Consider the following 16,135-nt stretch of genomic DNA (forward strand, 5'->3'; position numbering starts at 1 on the left):
CAAAAAAGAAATTTTAAGCGCAGCAGAGTAACCAGCGCACATACCTGTTAGCTCAGGTGAGTTTAAAAGGCTGCTGTTGATAACAAGGGCATTTGCTAAATAGATGGTGTGTGTGCAACAATATACTGAAAGGTCAATTATATTGTGCAGCTTATCTCACCACCTGTAGTTATTTAGGTGAAAGCTCCAAAATGCTTGCCTAATATGTCTGTTTATCCAAAAGGAAGTAAAAAGGGAGAGCTAGAAAGATAGCATTGCATCACATTACATGGCAATGCAATGCACAGTTGCTGAAGTTGAACCAAAATGAGCTTGTAATCTGGCTTCTGCAACTTTGAACATGAAAAATCCAATGAGGAGAAGAAAAGCAAAGCCAAAGAGTCCATCCCAAAATCCGACAAACAAGCAAAATGAACAAAAAACAATGAATTCAATTCTTTCTGATTTTAGAAACTGCATTAAAGAAGGGGTGCACCGGTCCTGGAGATACTGCAATACCAGGTCAATGCGTGGAGTGGACAGAGCAAGCTCTTTTTCCATCTCCCTGTTCTAAAAATCCATTTAATATATGGTCCCCAGATAGGGGACGTATCAGATATTAAACTGATAAGAACAGATTTTTTTTTTTTTTTTTTTCTTTTCCAAACACTCAGAAATTAAGTTTTATAATCTTAAATCATATATCACTAAACTCAAGATTTTAGTTCCATCATCGTGTTTAGATATTATATTTATATTTTTTCATTTGAATTAATATATATAAAGTTAAACATAACAATTCCTTTACAGTTTCAACAGTTTCCAAACAAATCACAACTGACATTACTTCACCCGGTTTCCCAAACTAAATATCCCCTTTTTCCCTTTTACTTTCCTCCCAACAAAACCCCTTAACTTCTTTTCTTCCTCCTCATGCTCTAACCGCATCTGTTCCCAATCATACTCTTCCTCATCATCTCTGAAAGTCACCACCTTCTCCAAAACTTTACCCTTTTCCTCTTTTACTTCTTTCTTTTCACCAGATACTTTCCTTGATCCACAATTTTCCTGTACCGTTACCTTTTTCTTCACCTTTAAACTTTCAACTTCTTTTCCCTGCTTATTCTCCTCTATAATTATCGCATCAACTTCCTTCTTCATTTTATCACCAATATCTTCCTTTTGTCCTCCAAAGTTCTTTTCAAAAGTTCCTTTGCTGCTTTCCATGTAACAATACCCAGAACTCCCGTTTACCATAATCCTCCCATTATGCAAATTTTCTTCTCCTGTTGTCCACACCAAAAAACGTCTCTTTCCGTTCCAAATACCAACTTTGTTCCTGTATAATTTCTGAAACTTTACCATCTTACATTTAGATTCCAAAAAAACCATTATCTCCTCTATTTCCACAAACGGATTGTCCATGTAAATTATCACACTCTTCGGTTTCCCCATGAATGATGCACTTACTCCAATTTTCCCAGAATCCTCTTCACTCCAGCATTTGAAAAAATGAATGCACTTTTCCTCAGAAACTAGAGTCACATCACAAACTTTACCTTGCTTTATTTCTTGCATACAGTAGATATCCTTCTCCAAAACTTCATGTTTCCTCAAAATTTCCAGAATCCATTTTTCTTCCAAAAAAGTTTCTTCCGTCTCCCGTTTCACAAAAAAACGCAAGCATCTCTTCTTTTTCCAAAACTCCATCTCAACAATCCGTTTTCCTTCCGTTTTTCCTTTTAATCCTCCAAATGTTGCCACCACAGCTATGTGTGGCGACAGTTGCCCCCCACAGCTATGTGTGGTGACAAGGTGATCGCCTCTCGTTGCCCAGGGACTAATCCGACTCCCTAATAGCAGCAGGGGGGTTTAGCTCCACCGATGAGTGTAGCGATCCCCCCAGGCCAAGGAGCCGGGTACCCCAAGCACCTCCCAGTCAAGACCAAGGCAGCAACCGCTAGATCACTGCACTTGATCTTAGCCAAAAGGCCGAGAAGCGATAACCAGAATTGGTTTCAAACTACGGAGCCACCCAAGGATCCTGAAAAGTCCATTTGTGGAGATGAGCTCCTGGACTCCCGTTAAGAAGACATGTTGTCAACCTCTAGATCCCTTACATGCCTGCACTTTTCGGCTTGCTGCTGCTGCAATCCACGTGTTTTAGATCTGCATAACTCCACCTCTTTAAACACAGCACCTTCACCCCCTGCTGTTCCCACCCGCCTCAACACCGTTGGAAGGGAGGAGAACCAATTAAGGCGGGGGGTGGGGTGGAACGAGCAGCTGTCTACCCTTAGCAGGAGGGCTCCTGATTACATACCTCTCCTGCTGCTGCTGCTGCTGGCTGTCCAGCAGCAGACTGAAGGTGGCTGCTGCTGTGCACAGGTATATAAAGGCTCAGAGCCTATTATGACACGCGCAGCCAGCGTTCCATTGCCACATTCCATCTACTGCAGGCAGGATACCTGGCTGGCTGAATGTCGCTGAGAAGCTCACAGAGACCGCCATAAGCAACAGTTTAACAGAATGCCACAGACTAATCAACCAAACTTTTTGGGTTGGGTTCTCTTTTATAGTCTGCAGGCATTAAATGAAAGAAGTCAGTGTTCCAGCAGAAGGAGACAACGTTTCAGAAAAGGCATTGTAGCAAACCAAAAAAGAAATTTTAAGCGCAGCAGAGTAACCAGCGCACATACCTGTTAGCTCAGGTGAGTTTAAAAGGCTGCTGTTGATAACAAGGGCATTTGCTAAATAGATGGTGTGTGTGCAACAATATACTGAAAGGTCAATTATATTGTGCAGCTTATCTCACCACCTGTAGTTATTTAGGTGAAAGCTCCAAAATGCTTGCCTAATATGTCTGTTTATCCAAAAGGAAGTAAAAAGGGAGAGCTAGAAAGATAGCATTGCATCACATTACATGGCAATGCAATGCACAGTTGCTGAAGTTGAACCAAAATGAGCTTGTAATCTGGCTTCTGCAACTTTGAACATGAAAAATCCAATGAGGAGAAGAAAAGCAAAGCTAAAGAGTCCATCCCAAAATCCGACAAACAAGCAAAATGAACAAAAAACATTGAATTCAATTCTTTCTGATTTTAGAAACTGCATTAAAGAAGGGGTGCACCGGTCCTGGAGATACTGCAATACCAGGTCAATGCGTGGAGTGGACAGAGCAAGCTCTTTTTCCATCTCCCTGTTCTAAAAATCCATTTAATATATGGTCCCCAGATAGGGGACGTATCAGATATTAAACTGATAAGAACAGATTTTTTTAATTGAATGCGTCAGAAGACGCGACATAAATTAAATTCCATTTGCATGGATAACCAAAAAAATGTCGCCTACGCCTTCATCATCCGAATTCAACTTTTTGTTTTTTTTAAGAAAATTTAATGATAATTAATAAATAAAACATAACATAACATATCCTTACATCAACAACAAAAAACTTCCAACAAAAACATCAACTCAACATTTTTCTTCTTCCACGTTTCTTCTTCCTCCATGACATGTCCAACAATTTCCAGTCAAAACCTTGCAGCAAAATCTTTTCATCTTCTTCAGCTTCAGCACTGGTATCAACACAATCCTGCATTACTTTCTCTTTTCCCTTATCATCCACCTTCCTTTTTTCCTTAACGTCTTTACTTCTAGGTACTCTCTCCAGTCTGCAAAACATAGAGTCCCCAACTCCTGAGAACTCCTGCTTCTCTCCCACAAACTCCTTCTTATTTTCAACTACTTGTATATCTTTGTCTTCTTTCTCTTTACAATCTTCAAACGATTCTTCAAATATCTTTTTCCCTTTCTCCTCTTTTTTCCCACCTTCCTCATAAAAAAATCCAGGTTTCCCATTATCAATTCTTCTTTTACCATTTTCCACATAACTGAATCCACATTTACCATTTATAACAATCCTTCCTAAACTTAGTTCATTTTGTCCATTTTCCCAAACTAGGAAACTTCTCTTCCCATTCCAGACTCCCACTTTATTTAAGTAGTCCTTCTGGAATTTTACCAAAATACTCCATGGCTTCAAAAACTCCATCACTTCCTCCATCTCTACAAAGGGGTCATCCATACAGATAACCACCTTTTTCGGCCTTCCAGCAAAAAGAGCATTAACTCCAATTTCTTTTCCTTCCCAATTCTTGAGAAGACAAATACACTTTTCTTCAGACTTCAGTGTTACGTCAAATACCTTTTTAAACTTGATTTCTTGCATACAAAAAATGTCCTCTTCAATGATCGTCCCATACTTGAACAGAATATCCAAGATCTGATTCTCCTCCAACGAAAAATCCTCTAACTCCGTCTTCACATAGAACCGTAAACAGTTCCTCTTCCTCGTCAACTCCATCGTCTTCCTCCAAAAGAACTGCCCCCCACAGCTATGTGTGGTGACACGATGATCGCCTCTCGTTGCCCAGGGACTAATCCGACTCCCCAATAGCAGCAGGAGGGTGAAGCCCTGCCGTTAGGCAAAGCGATCCCCCCAGGCCAAGGAGCCGGGTACCCTGGGCACCTCCTAGCCAAGGCCAAGGCAGCAACTGGTAGATCACTGCACCTGATCTTAGCCAAAAGGCCGAGAAGCGATAACCAGAATTGGTTTCAAACTACGGAGCCACCCAAGGATCCTGAAAAGTCCATTTGTGGAGATGAGCTCCTGGACTCCCGTTAAGAAGACATGTTGTCAACCTCTAGATCCCTTACATGCCTGCACTTTTCGGCTTGCTGCTGCTGCAATCCACGCGTTTTAGATCTGCATAACTCCACCTCTTTAAACACAGCACCTTCACCCCCTGCTGTTCCCACCCGCCTCAACACCGTTGGAAGGGAGGAGAACCAATTAAGGCGGGGGGTGGGGTGGAACGAGCAGCTGTCTACCCTTAGCAGGAGGGCTCCTGATTACATACCTCTCCTGCTGCTGCTGCTGCTGGCTGTCCAGCAGCAGACTGAAGGTGGCTGCTGCTGTGCACAGGTATATAAAGGCTCAGAGCCTATTATGACACGCGCAGCCAGCGTTCCATTGCCACATTCCATCTACTGCAGGCAGGATACCTGGCTGGCTGAATGTCGCTGAGAAGCTCACAGAGACCGCCATAAGCAACAGTTTAACAGAATGCCACAGACTAATCAACCAAACTTTTTGGGTTGGGTTCTCTTTTATAGTCTGCAGGCATTAAATGAAAGAAGTCAGTGTTCCAGCAGAAGGAGACAACGTTTCAGAAAAGGCATTGTAGCAAACCAAAAAAGAAATTTTAAGCGCAGCAGAGTAACCAGCGCACATACCTGTTAGCTCAGGTGAGTTTAAAAGGCTGCTGTTGATAACAAGGGCATTTGCTAAATAGATGGTGTGTGTGCAACAATATACTGAAAGGTCAATTATATTGTGCAGCTTATCTCACCACCTGTAGTTATTTAGGTGAAAGCTCCAAAATGCTTGCCTAATATGTCTGTTTATCCAAAAGGAAGTAAAAAGGGAGAGCTAGAAAGATAGCATTGCATCACATTACATGGCAATGCAATGCACAGTTGCTGAAGTTGAACCAAAATGAGCTTGTAATCTGGCTTCTGCAACTTTGAACATGAAAAATCCAATGAGGAGAAGAAAAGCAAAGCCAAAGAGTCCATCCCAAAATCCGACAAACAAGCAAAATGAACAAAAAACATTGAATTCAATTCTTTCTGATTTTAGAAACTGCATTAAAGAAGGGGTGCACCGGTCCTGGAGATACTGCAATACCAGGTCAATGCGTGGAGTGGACAGAGCAAGCTCTTTTTCCATCTCCCTGTTCTAAAAATCCATTTAATATATGGTCCCCAGATAGGGGACGTATCAGATATTAAACTGATAAGAACAGATACTACACTTGATCTTAGCCAAAAGGCCGAGAAGCGATAACCAGAATTGGTTTCAAACTACGGAGCCACCCAAGGATCCTGAAAAGTCCATTTGTGGAGATGAGCTCCTGGACTCCCGTTAAGAAGACATGTTGTCAACCTCTAGATCCCTTACATGCCTGCACTTTTCGGCTTGCTGCTGCTGCAATCCACGCGTTTTAGATCTGCATAACTCCACCTCTTTAAACACAGCACCTTCACCCCCTGCTGTTCCCACCCGCCTCAACACCGTTGGAAGGGAGGAGAACCAATTAAGGCGGGGGGTGGGGTGGAACGAGCAGCTGTCTACCCTTAGCAGGAGGGCTCCTGATTACATACCTCTCCTGCTGCTGCTGCTGCTGGCTGTCCAGCAGCAGACTGAAGGTGGCTGCTGCTGTGCACAGGTATATAAAGGCTCAGAGCCTATTATGACACGCGCAGCCAGCGTTCCATTGCCACATTCCATCTACTGCAGGCAGGATACCTGGCTGGCTGAATGTCGCTGAGAAGCTCACAGAGACCGCCATAAGCAACAGTTTAACAGAATGCCACAGACTAATCAACCAAACTTTTTGGGTTGGGTTCTCTTTTATAGTCTGCAGGCATTAAATGAAAGAAGTCAGTGTTCCAGCAGAAGGAGACAACGTTTCAGAAAAGGCATTGTAGCAAACCAAAAAAGAAATTTTAAGCGCAGCAGAGTAACCAGCGCACATACCTGTTAGCTCAGGTGAGTTTAAAAGGCTGCTGTTGATAACAAGGGCATTTGCTAAATAGATGGTGTGTGTGCAACAATATACTGAAAGGTCAATTATATTGTGCAGCTTATCTCACCACCTGTAGTTATTTAGGTGAAAGCTCCAAAATGCTTGCCTAATATGTCTGTTTATCCAAAAGGAAGTAAAAAGGGAGAGCTAGAAAGATAGCATTGCATCACATTACATGGCAATGCAATGCACAGTTGCTGAAGTTGAACCAAAATGAGCTTGTAATCTGGCTTCTGCAACTTTGAACATGAAAAATCCAATGAGGAGAAGAAAAGCAAAGCCAAAGAGTCCATCCCAAAATCCGACAAACAAGCAAAATGAACAAAAAACATTGAATTCAATTCTTTCTGATTTTAGAAACTGCATTAAAGAAGGGGTGCACCGGTCCTGGAGATACTGCAATACCAGGTCAATGCGTGGAGTGGACAGAGCAAGCTCTTTTTCCATCTCCCTGTTCTAAAAATCCATTTAATATATGGTCCCCAGATAGGGGACGTATCAGATATTAAACTGATAAGAACAGATACTACACTTGATCTTAGCCAAAAGGCCGAGAAGCGATAACCAGAATTGGTTTCAAACTACGGAGCCACCCAAGGATCCTGAAAAGTCCATTTGTGGAGATGAGCTCCTGGACTCCCGTTAAGAAGACATGTTGTCAACCTCTAGATCCCTTACATGCCTGCACTTTTCGGCTTGCTGCTGCTGCAATCCACGCGTTTTAGATCTGCATAACTCCACCTCTTTAAACACAGCACCTTCACCCCCTGCTGTTCCCACCCGCCTCAACACCGTTGGAAGGGAGGAGAACCAATTAAGGCGGGGGGTGGGGTGGAACGAGCAGCTGTCTACCCTTAGCAGGAGGGCTCCTGATTACATACCTCTCCTGCTGCTGCTGCTGCTGGCTGTCCAGCAGCAGACTGAAGGTGGCTGCTGCTGTGCACAGGTATATAAAGGCTCAGAGCCTATTATGACACGCGCAGCCAGCGTTCCATTGCCACATTCCATCTACTGCAGGCAGGATACCTGGCTGGCTGAATGTCGCTGAGAAGCTCACAGAGACCGCCATAAGCAACAGTTTAACAGAATGCCACAGACTAATCAACCAAACTTTTTGGGTTGGGTTCTCTTTTATAGTCTGCAGGCATTAAATGAAAGAAGTCAGTGTTCCAGCAGAAGGAGACAACGTTTCAGAAAAGGCATTGTAGCAAACCAAAAAAGAAATTTTAAGCGCAGCAGAGTAACCAGCGCACATACCTGTTAGCTCAGGTGAGTTTAAAAGGCTGCTGTTGATAACAAGGGCATTTGCTAAATAGATGGTGTGTGTGCAACAATATACTGAAAGGTCAATTATATTGTGCAGCTTATCTCACCACCTGTAGTTATTTAGGTGAAAGCTCCAAAATGCTTGCCTAATATGTCTGTTTATCCAAAAGGAAGTAAAAAGGGAGAGCTAGAAAGATAGCATTGCATCACATTACATGGCAATGCAATGCACAGTTGCTGAAGTTGAACCAAAATGAGCTTGTAATCTGGCTTCTGCAACTTTGAACATGAAAAATCCAATGAGGAGAAGAAAAGCAAAGCCAAAGAGTCCATCCCAAAATCCGACAAACAAGCAAAATGAACAAAAAACATTGAATTCAATTCTTTCTGATTTTAGAAACTGCATTAAAGAAGGGGTGCACCGGTCCTGGAGATACTGCAATACCAGGTCAATGCGTGGAGTGGACAGAGCAAGCTCTTTTTCCATCTCCCTGTTCTAAAAATCCATTTAATATATGGTCCCCAGATAGGGGACGTATCAGATATTAAACTGATAAGAACAGATACTACACTTGATCTTAGCCAAAAGGCCGAGAAGCGATAACCAGAATTGGTTTCAAACTACGGAGCCACCCAAGGATCCTGAAAAGTCCATTTGTGGAGATGAGCTCCTGGACTCCCGTTAAGAAGACATGTTGTCAACCTCTAGATCCCTTACATGCCTGCACTTTTCGGCTTGCTGCTGCTGCAATCCACGCGTTTTAGATCTGCATAACTCCACCTCTTTAAACACAGCACCTTCACCCCCTGCTGTTCCCACCCGCCTCAACACCGTTGGAAGGGAGGAGAACCAATTAAGGCGGGGGGTGGGGTGGAACGAGCAGCTGTCTACCCTTAGCAGGAGGGCTCCTGATTACATACCTCTCCTGCTGCTGCTGCTGCTGGCTGTCCAGCAGCAGACTGAAGGTGGCTGCTGCTGTGCACAGGTATATAAAGGCTCAGAGCCTATTATGACACGCGCAGCCAGCGTTCCATTGCCACATTCCATCTACTGCAGGCAGGATACCTGGCTGGCTGAATGTCGCTGAGAAGCTCACAGAGACCGCCATAAGCAACAGTTTAACAGAATGCCACAGACTAATCAACCAAACTTTTTGGGTTGGGTTCTCTTTTATAGTCTGCAGGCATTAAATGAAAGAAGTCAGTGTTCCAGCAGAAGGAGACAACGTTTCAGAAAAGGCATTGTAGCAAACCAAAAAAGAAATTTTAAGCGCAGCAGAGTAACCAGCGCACATACCTGTTAGCTCAGGTGAGTTTAAAAGGCTGCTGTTGATAACAAGGGCATTTGCTAAATAGATGGTGTGTGTGCAACAATATACTGAAAGGTCAATTATATTGTGCAGCTTATCTCACCACCTGTAGTTATTTAGGTGAAAGCTCCAAAATGCTTGCCTAATATGTCTGTTTATCCAAAAGGAAGTAAAAAGGGAGAGCTAGAAAGATAGCATTGCATCACATTACATGGCAATGCAATGCACAGTTGCTGAAGTTGAACCAAAATGAGCTTGTAATCTGGCTTCTGCAACTTTGAACATGAAAAATCCAATGAGGAGAAGAAAAGCAAAGCCAAAGAGTCCATCCCAAAATCCGACAAACAAGCAAAATGAACAAAAAACATTGAATTCAATTCTTTCTGATTTTAGAAACTGCATTAAAGAAGGGGTGCACCGGTCCTGGAGATACTGCAATACCAGGTCAATGCGTGGAGTGGACAGAGCAAGCTCTTTTTCCATCTCCCTGTTCTAAAAATCCATTTAATATATGGTCCCCAGATAGGGGACGTATCAGATATTAAACTGATAAGAACAGATACTACACTTGATCTTAGCCAAAAGGCCGAGAAGCGATAACCAGAATTGGTTTCAAACTACGGAGCCACCCAAGGATCCTGAAAAGTCCATTTGTGGAGATGAGCTCCTGGACTCCCGTTAAGAAGACATGTTGTCAACCTCTAGATCCCTTACATGCCTGCACTTTTCGGCTTGCTGCTGCTGCAATCCACGCGTTTTAGATCTGCATAACTCCACCTCTTTAAACACAGCACCTTCACCCCCTGCTGTTCCCACCCGCCTCAACACCGTTGGAAGGGAGGAGAACCAATTAAGGCGGGGGGTGGGGTGGAACGAGCAGCTGTCTACCCTTAGCAGGAGGGCTCCTGATTACATACCTCTCCTGCTGCTGCTGCTGGCTGTCCAGCAGCAGACTGAAGGTGGCTGCTGCTGTGCACAGGCATATAAAGGCTCAGAGCCTATTATGACACGCGCAGCCAGCGTTCCATTGCCACATTCCATCTACTGCAGGCAGGATACCTGGCTGGCTGAATGTCGCTGAGAAGCTCACAGAGACCGCCATAAGCAACAGTTTAACAGAATGCCACAGACTAATCAACCAAACTTTTTGGGTTGGGTTCTCTTTTATAGTCTGCAGGCATTAAATGAAAGAAGTCAGTGTTCCAGCAGAAGGAGACAACGTTTCAGAAAAGGCATTGTAGCAAACCAAAAAAGAAATTTTAAGCGCAGCAGAGTAACCAGCGCACATACCTGTTAGCTCAGGTGAGTTTAAAAGGCTGCTGTTGATAACAAGGGCATTTGCTAAATAGATGGTGTGTGTGCAACAATATACTGAAAGGTCAATTATATTGTGCAGCTTATCTCACCACCTGTAGTTATTTAGGTGAAAGCTCCAAAATGCTTGCCTAATATGTCTGTTTATCCAAAAGGAAGTAAAAAGGGAGAGCTAGAAAGATAGCATTGCATCACATTACATGGCAATGCAATGCACAGTTGCTGAAGTTGAACCAAAATGAGCTTGTAATCTGGCTTCTGCAACTTTGAACATGAAAAATCCAATGAGGAGAAGAAAAGCAAAGCCAAAGAGTCCATCCCAAAATCCGACAAACAAGCAAAATGAACAAAAAACATTGAATTCAATTCTTTCTGATTTTAGAAACTGCATTAAAGAAGGGGTGCACCGGTCCTGGAGATACTGCAATACCAGGTCAATGCGTGGAGTGGACAGAGCAAGCTCTTTTTCCATCTCCCTGTTCTAAAAATCCATTTAATATATGGTCCCCAGATAGGGGACGTATCAGATATTAAACTGATAAGAACAGATACTACACTTGATCTTAGCCAAAAGGCCGAGAAGCGATAACCAGAATTGGTTTCAAACTACGGAGCCACCCAAGGATCCTGAAAAGTCCATTTGTGGAGATGAGCTCCTGGACTCCCGTTAAGAAGACATGTTGTCAACCTCTAGATCCCTTACATGCCTGAACTTTTCGGCTTGCTGCTGCTGCAATCCACGCGTTTTAGATCTGCATAACTCCACCTCTTTAAACACAGCACCTTCACCCCCTGCTGTTCCCACCCGCCTCAACACCGTTGGAAGGGAGGAGAACCAATTAAGGCGGGGGGTGGGGTGGAACGAGCAGCTGTCTACCCTTAGCAGGAGGGCTCCTGATTACATACCTCTCCTGCTGCTGCTGCTGCTGGCTGTCCAGCAGCAGACTGAAGGTGGCTGCTGCTGTGCACAGGTATATAAAGGCTCAGAGCCTATTATGACACGCGCAGCCAGCGTTCCATTGCCACATTCCATCTACTGCAGGCAGGATACCTGGCTGGCTGAATGTCGCTGAGAAGCTCACAGAGACCGCCATAAGCAACAGTTTAACAGAATGCCACAGACTAATCAACCAAACTTTTTGGGTTGGGTTCTCTTTTATAGTCTGCAGGCATTAAATGAAAGAAGTCAGTGTTCCAGCAGAAGGAGACAACGTTTCAGAAAAGGCATTGTAGCAAACCAAAAAAGAAATTTTAAGCGCAGCAGAGTAACCAGCGCACATACCTGTTAGCTCAGGTGAGTTTAAAAGGCTGCTGTTGATAACAAGGGCATTTGCTAAATAGATGGTGTGTGTGCAACAATATACTGAAAGGTCAATTATATTGTGCAGCTTATCTCACCACCTGTAGTTATTTAGGTGAAAGCTCCAAAATGCTTGCCTAATATGTCTGTTTATCCAAAAGGAAGTAAAAAGGGAGAGCTAGAAAGATAGCATTGCATCACATTACATGGCAATGCAATGCACAGTTGCTGAAGTTGAACCAAAATGAGCTTGTAATCTGGCTTCTGCAACTTTGAACATGAAAAATCCAATGAGGAGAAGAAAAGCAAAGCCAAAGAGTCCATCCCAAAATCCGACAAACAAGCAAAATGAACAAAAAACATTGAATTCAATTCTTTCTGATTTTAGAAACTGCATTAAAGAAGGGGTGCACCGGTCCTGGAGATACTGCAATACCAGGTCAATGCGTGGAGTGGACAGAGCAAGCTCTTTTTCCATCTCCCTGTTCTAAAAATCCATTTAATATATGGTCCCCAGATAGGGGACGTATCAGATATTAAACTGATAAGAACAGATACTACACTTGATCTTAGCCAAAAGGCCGAGAAGCGATAACCAGAATTGGTTTCAAACTACGGAGCCACCCAAGGATCCTGAAAAGTCCATTTGTGGAGATGAGCTCCTGGACTCCCGTTAAGAAGACATGTTGTCAACCTCTAGATCCCTTACATGCCTGCACTTTTCGGCTTGCTGCTGCTGCAATCCACGCGTTTTAGATCTGCATAACTCCACCTCTTTAAACACAGCACCTTCACCCCCTGCTGTTCCCACCCGCCTCAACACCGTTGGAAGGGAGGAGAACCAATTAAGGCGGGGGGTGGGGTGGAACGAGCAGCTGTCTACCCTTAGCAGGAGGGCTCCTGATTACATACCTCTCCTGCTGCTGCTGCTGGCTGTCCAGCAGCAGACTGAAGGTGGCTGCTGCTGTGCACAGGCATATAAAGGCTCAGAGCCTATTATGACACGCGCAGCCAGCGTTCCATTGCCACATTCCATCTACTGCAGGCAGGATACCTGGCTGGCTGAATGTCGCTGAGAAGCTCACAGAGACCGCCATAAGCAACAGTTTAACAGAATGCCACAGACTAATCAACCAAACTTTTTGGGTTGGGTTCTCTTTTATAGTCTGCAGGCATTAAATGAAAGAAGTCAGTGTTCCAGCAGAAGGAGACAACGTTTCAGAAAAGGCATTGTAGCAAACCAAAAAAGAAATTTTAAGCGCAGCAGAGTAACCAGCGCACATACCTGTTAGCTCAGGTGAGTTTAAAAGGCTGCTGTTGATAACAAGGGCATTTGCTAAATAGATGGTGTGTGTGCAACAATATACTGAAAGGTCAATTATATTGTGCAGCTTATCTCACCACCTGTAGTTATTTAGGTGAAAGCTCCAAAATGCTTGCCTAATATGTCTGTTTATCCAAAAGGAAGTAAAAAGGGAGAGCTAGAAAGATAGCATTGCATCACATTACATGGCAATGCAATGCACAGTTGCTGAAGTTGAACCAAAATGAGCTTGTAATCTGGCTTCTGCAACTTTGAACATGAAAAATCCAATGAGGAGAAGAAAAGCAAAGCCAAAGAGTCCATCCCAAAATCCGACAAACAAGCAAAATGAACAAAAAACATTGAATTCAATTCTTTCTGATTTTAGAAACTGCATTAAAGAAGGGGTGCACCGGTCCTGGAGATACTGCAATACCAGGTCAGTGCGTGGAGTGGACAGAGCAAGCTCTTTTTCCATCTCCCTGTTCTAAAAATCCATTTAATATATGGTCCCCAGATAGGGGACGTATCAGATATTAAACTGATAAGAACAGATACTACACTTGATCTTAGCCAAAAGGCCGAGAAGCGATAACCAGAATTGGTTTCAAACTACGGAGCCACCCAAGGATCCTGAAAAGTCCATTTGTGGAGATGAGCTCCTGGACTCCCGTTAAGAAGACATGTTGTCAACCTCTAGATCCCTTACATGCCTGCACTTTTCGGCTTGCTGCTGCTGCAATCCACGCGTTTTAGATCTGCATAACTCCACCTCTTTAAACACAGCACCTTCACCCCCTGCTGTTCCCACCCGCCTCAACACCGTTGGAAGGGAGGAGAACCAATTAAGGCGGGGGGTGGGGTGGAACGAGCAGCTGTCTACCCTTAGCAGGAGGGCTCCTGATTACATACCTCTCCTGCTGCTGCTGCTGCTGGCTGTCCAGCAGCAGACTGAAGGTGGCTGCTGCTGTGCACAGGTATATAAAGGCTCAGAGCCTATTATGACACGCGCAGCCAGCGTTCCATTGCCACATTCCATCTACTGCAGGCAGGATACCTGGCTGGCTGAATGTCGCTGAGAAGCTCACAGAGACCGCCATAAGCAACAGTTTAACAGAATGCCACAGACTAATCAACCAAACTTTTTGGGTTGGGTTCTCTTTTATAGTCTGCAGGCATTAAATGAAAGAAGTCAGTGTTCCAGCAGAGGGAGACAACGTTTCAGAAAAGGCATTGTAGCAAACCAAAAAAGAAATTTTAAGCGCAGCAGAGTAACCAGCGCACATACCTGTTAGCTCAGGTGAGTTTAAAAGGCTGCTGTTGATAACAAGGGCATTTGCTAAATAGATGGTGTGTGTGCAACAATATACTGAAAGGTCAATTATATTGTGCAGCTTATCTCACCACCTGTAGTTATTTAGGTGAAAGCTCCAAAATGCTTGCCTAATATGTCTGTTTATCCAAAAGGAAGTAAAAAGGGAGAGCTAGAAAGATAGCATTGCATCACATTACATGGCAATGCAATGCACAGTTGCTGAAGTTGAACCAAAATGAGCTTGTAATCTGGCTTCTGCAACTTTGAACATGAAAAATCCAATGAGGAGAAGAAAAGCAAAGCCAAAGAGTCCATCCCAAAATCCGACAAACAAGCAAAATGAACAAAAAACATTGAATTCAATTCTTTCTGATTTTAGAAACTGCATTAAAGAAGGGGTGCACCGATCCTGGAGATACTGCAATACCAGGTCAATGCGTGGAGTGGACAGAGCAAGCTCTTTTTCCATCTCCCTGTTCTAAAAATTCATTTAATATATGGTCCCCAGATAGGGGACGTATCAGATATTAAACTGATAAGAACAGATACTACACTTGATCTTAGCCAAAAGGCCGAGAAGCGATAACCAGAATTGGTTTCAAACTACGGAGCCACCCAAGGATCCTGAAAAGTCCATTTGTGGAGATGAGCTCCTGGACTCCCGTTAAGAAGACATGTTGTCAACCTCTAGATCCCTTACATGCCTGCACTTTTCGGCTTGCTGCTGCTGCAATCCACGCGTTTTAGATCTGCATAACTCCACCTCTTTAAACACAGCACCTTCACCCCCTGCTGTTCCCACCCGCCTCAACACCGTTGGAAGGGAGGAGAACCAATTAAGGCGGGGGGTGGGGTGGAACGAGCAGCTGTCTACCCTTAGCAGGAGGGCTCCTGATTACATACCTCTCCTGCTGCTGCTGCTGCTGGCTGTCCAGCAGCAGACTGAAGGTGGCTGCTGCTGTGCACAGGTATATAAAGGCTCAGAGCCTATTATGACACGCGCAGCCAGCGTTCCATTGCCACATTCCATCTACTGCAGGCAGGATACCTGGCTGGCTGAATGTCGCTGAGAAGCTCACAGAGACCGCCATAAGCAACAGTTTAACAGAATGCCACAGACTAATCAACCAAACTTTTTGGGTTGGGTTCTCTTTTATAGTCTGCAGGCATTAAATGAAAGAAGTCAGTGTTCCAGCAGAGGGAGACAACGTTTCAGAAAAGGCATTGTAGCAAACCAAAAAAGAAATTTTAAGCGCAGCAGAATAACCAGCGCACATACCTGTTAGCTCAGGTGAGTTTAAAAGGCTGCTGTTGATAACAAGGGCATTTGCTAAATAGATGGTGTGTGTGCAACAATATACTGAAAGGTCAATTATATTGTGCAGCTTATCTCACCACCTGTAGTTATTTAGGTGAAAGCTCCAAAATGCTTGCCTAATATGTCTGTTTATCCAAAAGGAAGTAAAAAGGGAGAGCTAGAAAGATAGCATTGCATCACATTACATGGCAATGCAATGCACAGTTGCTGAAGTTGAACCAAAATGAGCTTGTAATCTGGCTTCTGCAACTTTGAACATGAAAAATCCAATGAGGAGAAGAAAAGCAAAGCCAAAGAGTCCATCCCAAAATCCGACAAACAAGCAAAATGAACAAAAAACATTGAATTCAATTCTTTCTGATTTTAGAAACTGCATT

At 43.7% G+C, this 16,135-nt stretch overlaps 10 non-coding genes across 10 annotated transcripts; all 10 read right to left on the bottom strand.

Annotated features, from left to right (window-relative positions):
- Positions 1 to 464: 464 nt before the first annotated feature.
- On the bottom strand, positions 465 to 660 carry LOC141228439 (U2 spliceosomal RNA). The gene has a single exon (XR_012295319.1). It is a non-coding gene; the product is annotated as a U2 spliceosomal RNA (small nuclear RNA).
- A 2,438-nt stretch (positions 661 to 3,098) lies between these two features.
- LOC141228348 (U2 spliceosomal RNA) lies at positions 3,099 to 3,285 on the bottom strand. The gene has a single exon (XR_012295263.1). It is a non-coding gene; the product is annotated as a U2 spliceosomal RNA (small nuclear RNA).
- A 2,412-nt stretch (positions 3,286 to 5,697) lies between these two features.
- On the bottom strand, positions 5,698 to 5,888 carry LOC141228067 (U2 spliceosomal RNA). Its single transcript, XR_012294993.1, has one exon. It is a non-coding gene; the product is annotated as a U2 spliceosomal RNA (small nuclear RNA).
- A 1,115-nt stretch (positions 5,889 to 7,003) lies between these two features.
- On the bottom strand, positions 7,004 to 7,194 carry LOC141228069 (U2 spliceosomal RNA). The gene has a single exon (XR_012294995.1). It is a non-coding gene; the product is annotated as a U2 spliceosomal RNA (small nuclear RNA).
- A 1,115-nt stretch (positions 7,195 to 8,309) lies between these two features.
- Positions 8,310 to 8,500, bottom strand: LOC141228070 (U2 spliceosomal RNA). The gene has a single exon (XR_012294996.1). It is a non-coding gene; the product is annotated as a U2 spliceosomal RNA (small nuclear RNA).
- Positions 8,501 to 9,615: 1,115 nt separating this feature from the next.
- On the bottom strand, positions 9,616 to 9,806 carry LOC141228071 (U2 spliceosomal RNA). The gene has a single exon (XR_012294997.1). It is a non-coding gene; the product is annotated as a U2 spliceosomal RNA (small nuclear RNA).
- A 1,112-nt stretch (positions 9,807 to 10,918) lies between these two features.
- Positions 10,919 to 11,109, bottom strand: LOC141228072 (U2 spliceosomal RNA). Its single transcript, XR_012294998.1, has one exon. It is a non-coding gene; the product is annotated as a U2 spliceosomal RNA (small nuclear RNA).
- Positions 11,110 to 12,224: 1,115 nt separating this feature from the next.
- Positions 12,225 to 12,415, bottom strand: LOC141228073 (U2 spliceosomal RNA). Its single transcript, XR_012294999.1, has one exon. It is a non-coding gene; the product is annotated as a U2 spliceosomal RNA (small nuclear RNA).
- A 1,112-nt stretch (positions 12,416 to 13,527) lies between these two features.
- LOC141228170 (U2 spliceosomal RNA) lies at positions 13,528 to 13,718 on the bottom strand. The gene has a single exon (XR_012295091.1). It is a non-coding gene; the product is annotated as a U2 spliceosomal RNA (small nuclear RNA).
- A 1,115-nt stretch (positions 13,719 to 14,833) lies between these two features.
- LOC141228596 (U2 spliceosomal RNA) lies at positions 14,834 to 15,024 on the bottom strand. Its single transcript, XR_012295403.1, has one exon. It is a non-coding gene; the product is annotated as a U2 spliceosomal RNA (small nuclear RNA).
- Between the last annotated feature and the right edge of the window lie 1,111 nt (positions 15,025 to 16,135).

The sequence above is a fragment of the Phyllobates terribilis genome, unplaced genomic scaffold, assembly GCF_046119375.1.
Source record: "Phyllobates terribilis strain yellow unplaced genomic scaffold, ASM4611937v1 Scaffold_437__1_contigs__length_1545540, whole genome shotgun sequence".
Classification (NCBI taxonomy): Eukaryota; Metazoa; Chordata; class Amphibia; order Anura; family Dendrobatidae; genus Phyllobates; species Phyllobates terribilis.